The following is a 6000-nucleotide window of genomic DNA, read 5'->3' as shown; positions in this document are numbered from 1 at the left end:
GGCGTCGACGTTGTAGCATCCCTGCCTCCTTCTCCGCTGTATCCAGCGCTGAGCCCAGCCGCAGAGGCCGGGAGCATCCTCTCCTCTCCCTCCAGGTAAGCAGCGGAGGCTCCTTGCTGTTCTCCTCCCGGGAACCTCGCGGCTTCCGATCGCCGCGGGCTTGGAGAGACAACCTCGAGCACGAGGCGGAGGGGCCGGGATTGCTGCTCTGGCGGGGGCAGTGGCGGGCAAGCGGGTGTGCTCCTCGGGCTGATGAAAGACGGGAGACCTGCTTGCCACCCGGCTGGGAACGAGGGAAGGGGCAAATGCATGAAGGGGGGGGGGCGCTAAAGCGAGGGGCAAAGCCGCAGGTGTAGCTTTGGAGAGCCGGACGCTGGAACGGGACTCTCCCTCCGCTCCTCCGCCCACCCTTCATTCATCCGCCTTTGGCCTCCTCCATAACCCTTCCGATCGCTAGGCTTGGTCGGCCTTGGGTGGGTTGACGGGTGCGAGGGAGGCGGCGGCGGTGGGGTCCAAGAGCTGGCGGTGACAGCTTTGCTGCCGCAGGGCGGCTCAGCCTCAGCGGCGGAGCGCTGCCCCGACTCGAGCCCTTCTGCAACAGGCTCTTAGCCAGACCCCGGCGGTGGGGGAGGGGGGCACGAGCAGGTGCGGCTGTCATTCTGCCGCGAGAACCGGCCCTGCTTGGCCCTCGGGAAGGATTTTACAAGCGATATCCCAGAATGCTTAGAGATACCTATGCTATGCATTGAGGCCTCCTTGTTTATTAGAGTGCATCAAGCAACTGCTATATGATCACCCTTTTTATGGATGTCTTGCATGAAAAATATATGTGATCCGACGCTAGATTTTCCATGCAATGAAATGTTTATTGGATCTTTGTTAACACACCTGTCAGATTGAATTAAGTGATGGCTTTGAGGATTAAATTCTAATTCTCATAGACTTAGAGAGAAGACTGCTACTTTAGTCAGAAGAGCTTGCTTGCTTTGAAGATAAAAGGTGTGATGCATAGAAACAAACATCTGGGTGTGGGTGGTGAATGGAAAATGCTCAAAAGGAAATGGAATCACAGCAAGTGTGCATATCAACTGGAAAAACACAGAAAGATGGTTGTGTGGTTAAATATGCAAAATAAACATCTTTTGTCTAAGTCATACTTCTTTGGACAGTTTATTTTACTGCTAATAGTGAAAGAAAAGCTTAGACCAACTGGGAATTAGGGATTGGAATTCAGAATTGGAATCTGAAATGTGGCTAATTCAGATTAAGCAATAATAAACCAGTGCTAATTTTTCAGCCCTCCTCTTCTAAATGGCATTTAAATCAGTCTCCATATTCCATCCGTGAGGTTGCCTTAAATAATACTATACAGCATCAAGTGTCTGAGGCAAACTTTTGTGCCTATAAAGCATGAGCGGATTGGAAATCAGTTAGCTATTTCCTAGTGCCAAACAACACTTGCAGTTTGCAGAGAATTGTGCTGTCAATCACAGCTGAGATCTCTGGGATAAAAAGGGAAAAGGACAGATAGAAAGGGATGGCCTAGTGGAGTTTCACTGGGCTGTTTTTAAGATGGGTCCTGTGAAAGCCTCATGTGGCGCAGGGTGGTAGGCAGCAGTATTGCAACCGAAAACTCTCCCCACGACCCGAGTTCGATCCCAGCGGAAGCTGGATTCTCGGGTAGCCGGCTCAGGTCGACTCAGCCTTCCATCCTTCCGAGGTCGGTAAAACGTGTACCCAGCTTGCTGGGAAAGGTGACGACTGGGGAAGGCGATGTCAAACCACCCCACTATAGTCTGCCAAGAAAACATGGCAAAAGTGGCATCCCCCTAAAGGGTCAGACATGACTTGGTGCTTGCACAGGGGACCTTTCACCTCATACCTGTGAAAGTTAAACAATCCAGACTTTGAGTTTGCAGGTGAAAAGACATTGCTGTTAGTGAAACAGAAGGGCCCCCTGAGCCATCTGTTGCTGTCACTATGGTGGCTCAGGGATTTCACATCACAAAAATCTCAAGTAATTAGATTGCATTAACTACAGGAAATGAAAAGAAAGGCATGCAGAGATCTGGTGCTATTCCTAGGCTGTTTTGTTAGAAGAAACATTGAACCTTTGTGGATATAAATTGTTTTTGGCTGGTGTAATACAAGAAATCAGCTGACTGTAATCTTTGTTGAAATAAACCTTCAGCTAACACCAGCTTTCAAAGTAAAAAAAATTCTCCAACCCAGTGGCCAAGAAAATAGCTTTAACCAACCAACCAATGACATTCTTCCAGATAGTGCAATTAAACTTAAATTTTCAGCGTGTGCATTTGTGTATACTGTATAAGCACCTTTTTCTTCAAGTCAGTCTTCTTTTCCTGGAATCTCTTTTATTTGCCCATGAATGCTTTTCTTTGCCATCTTAGGCTGCAGACTTATTTCATATTTACATGGTACTCACTGAATTCAGAAGATTTACTTCTAAGTAACTCTCTGTCTCTTTTTGATTTTATATATATTTTAACCTATTTTGCGGCCAAGCTGACCCCCAAGGCTACTTACAATAATTAAAAACAATCAGTAAGGCCTCAAATACAAATTTTGGTATTATAATGAATAAAAAGTAGATGTGAAATTGAACTTCGCTACAAGAGCCATAAAATCAGCTTCATCTGTAGACTGTACGCATTTATCAGTGGTTCTTCCTTGTGAGAAAACATTCATAAAAAGATGGGGTTCATATTAGGTCAAGAGTTAAAAGCCACTTCTAAAAGCGACCATTCCAAGTTACGACGGTGCTGAATGAATGGTGGATTATGACAGGCCCTTGGAGTTCCAGCCATTCCAGCACCCCCATGGTCACATGATCGTGATCCGGATGGTTGGCAACCCATTTGCACTTATGACCAGTTGCCAAATGCCCCGTGATCACAGGATCACAATTTTGCAACCTTCCCTGTGGCTTCCCCAGAAAGTCAATGGCAAGGGAGTGTACTGGCAATCAACACCTAGATACGCAAAAATCAACACTAGGATTAACACCAGATGAACCATCAAACAGCACAATACACCCTAATCAAGGAACTATTAACTCAGGCAATCAACCAAGCAGCAAACAACAGCCCAATCAAAGAACTCCTATGGGAGAACAACACCCCCACCAACACAAGCAGGGCAAGCCACGGTATATAAACTGAGAGCAAGGCCCACTCCCTCTTTGCACTGAAGATGTTGCCTAGTCTGGCAATGAAACGTCTGCAAGAAAATAACAAGGCTCAGAGAGCACCAAGGACTCCACAGTTCAATCCTGAGCTACAAATACTCGCTTAGAAATTCCGATCCCAATTGCCATTGTAAGTCGAGGACTACCTGTAGAACCTTGCATTCTCTTTCTTGCAATTACACAGAGAGGAGAGGAAAGATGAACTTGGAAACCTGAAGATGGTTAATGAAATATGTTGCATTTTTATACAACTGTTGGATTTTTCATTGTAATATGAAAAGTTTGTTTTCATTTCTTTCTCTTAGATAAGTCTGTTTTTTGCTATGAAAAAAATTTGTTAAACTTTGCACCCACCAGGAAAGAATATAATCAAATAGTTTGACCAATGTTTAGTAATTTTCAGTTGTCATGATTGAGAATGTTTTTTTCTTTATAAGCCATATTAAGTTTTTTGTAGAGGAAGTACTTTGACCTTTATTTTCGAACATCTGACCTTATTCATAACAAGATTTTTGTAAACACTACTCTATACTATAGGAGTCCCCAATCTTTGGGGCCTCTTAGACATATGTAAAATATTAAGAAAATGTGATGGATGTTCTTGCAAAATGCTTGCTGGGAGCCCTGTCCATTTGCAAAATAGCTGCCAAGGGGGAGTAACCAGTTAGAAGTGTTGACTTAAGCATCACCCCTCCCTACCACCCCAGTTTATCTGTGTATTTTCTCTGAGTAGATGGACATACTTGTTAACAGCGTTGGGCCCTAGCCATCAATAAACTTGGAGGATCCATTGGAGTCCAAAAAGTGATTCTGAAGTCTGGCTCTTTGTTTTGCAGCATGCCAACTGACTGTCTATATAGCTAGTCCTTGCTTAATGACCACAATTGGGACTGGTAACTCTGTCACTAGGCGATGCAGTCATTAAGTGAGACATCACGTGACCACAACTTGCAATTTTACTGCTGGCCTCCCCATTGACTCTGCTTGTTGGAAGCCAGCTGTGAAGTGTGCAAGTGGCAATTATGTGACCGCAGGACACTGACAGTCATAAACGGCTGCTGATTGCAAGGTGCCTGAATCTCAACCACATGAGCGCAGGAATGCTGCAACAGTCGTAAGTGTGAGGACTGATTACAAAGTTACTTTTTCAGTGCCATTGTAACTTTGAACAGTCGCTAAATGGGGCAATCGTTAAGCAAGGACTACCTGTATTAAACCTTCTCATCCTGTTCTCCACACATATTGAAACAACAACTACCGGAATTTCCTGGCAACAGATCTTTGGCTATGCTGGATGCAAGTCTGGAAACTATACGTTGGGAGGTTACCAAATTAGCTATGGCTTTTCTGTGTCAATGTCCCTCCTTATACGTTCCTTGGCAACATCTTTGTTTTGCCATATGACATTGTCTTCATCTTGTCCCCAGTCCATGAGTGAGGCAGGTTGTCTTTAGTTTTACTAATGTTAGTTGTACTTTCCTCCTTTTTCCAACACTATCCAAGGGCAGCCTCAAGGTATATACAGTACGGTCTGTTAGGTTTTGTCACCCGTTACCTTGGTGGGAAGTCAGGTGACTAGGAACAGAGACAATTGAGGCAGGACAAGGATTGGCAGTGGGAATAGCAAATTCATACATGTGTTTTTTGCCAACTCAGTAGCACTATAACTCACTCATAGGAAAAGGCACGCAGCTCCCTGAGGTTTTTGTGCAAAGCTCTTTTTCATTTGCATCTCAAATATTTCTTCTTCAAATGTAGAAAAATGTTCACCCACTGGAATTTGGTAATAGCCAAATATTTGTTCTTGAAAGCAATTGAAGAAATGAGAGTAGATGGGTGAGAGAGTTTTTGGACTGTGTCAGAGAGGTAGTGGGACCCAAGAAGTAGCATTATGTATAGCAAGTGATAGAGGAACTAATAAATGCATTTATTTAGAGTAGAACCACACAGTTCAAAATAAACATACTCAGCTGCATTTGAAAGCTGGGTAACAAAGCCACAATAACTCTCTATCCAGTAACAGTTAATTCAATAAGAATGAAAACCACATACCCTCCAGAGTTTATAAAAAGCTGAATTTTAAATGGATTTGGGATGCTCAATTTAGAACTGTACAGTAAGAAATAAGAATATGAATTCAGTAAGTTCTAGTGTGAAACAAGAGTGCACGAAATTGCAGTCAAAGGAAGGAAATTGCATATAAACTACCCTGAGCTTATTTGGGGAAGGAACACAGTTCTTTTAAGTAGATCAAGGGTAAGCAACCTCTGTAGACACCAGAGGCCGTAACAAACAATAGAGCACTGGCATCCATGGTTGAGATCAAAAAAGGCAAGATGGTGGGCAGTGCAGAGTGTTCCTAACCCATCTTGTAGGTGCATCAGTGTTACAAAGGTGTAGAATGGGGTGGGATTTTGATCATGCTGCTGCAATTGTCATCCTGTCCTGTCTTTTCTGAACCTCCCCTCCCCCTTGGCTGGTGGTGCCCTAGAGATTGCTGAATTGGCCTTCTTCCATGGGATCTTGCAAGGTGGGGGAATCTTAGTTATAGAAGGGAGGGCAGAAGAGATATGGGTGTCATGTTACTATCTTAGAATAGATGGATAGGTGGAATAGCTGAATCAAATAAATTACTTCTTCCATTTACATCTAAACTTACAATATTTAAGCAACTGAGAGATCAGTTGGAAAATATGATTTTGATGAAGCCTCTTTCTCTCAGGTCTTAATTATATGTAACTTTAACAAAATTCCAGGTAGCATTCGTGTTTGTTTTGTTGCACTTTCTTTTA

General features: G+C 43.7%; 1 protein-coding gene across 1 annotated transcript in view; it reads left to right on the top strand.

The window, feature by feature from the left end:
* Window positions 1-6000, top strand: part of CYFIP2 (cytoplasmic FMR1 interacting protein 2) — a 74935-nt gene continuing 68935 nt past the window's right edge. Inside the window, exon 1 of the mRNA XM_063292137.1 lies at window positions 1-95. The gene's annotated coding sequence lies outside the window, so the exon portion shown is untranslated. The remainder of the gene's footprint in view (window positions 96-6000) is intronic.

The sequence above is a fragment of the Candoia aspera genome, chromosome 2 (genome assembly GCF_035149785.1).
Source record: "Candoia aspera isolate rCanAsp1 chromosome 2, rCanAsp1.hap2, whole genome shotgun sequence".
NCBI lineage: Eukaryota > Metazoa > Chordata > Lepidosauria > Squamata > Boidae > Candoia > Candoia aspera.
This window is presented reverse-complemented; position numbering and strand designations above follow the sequence as displayed.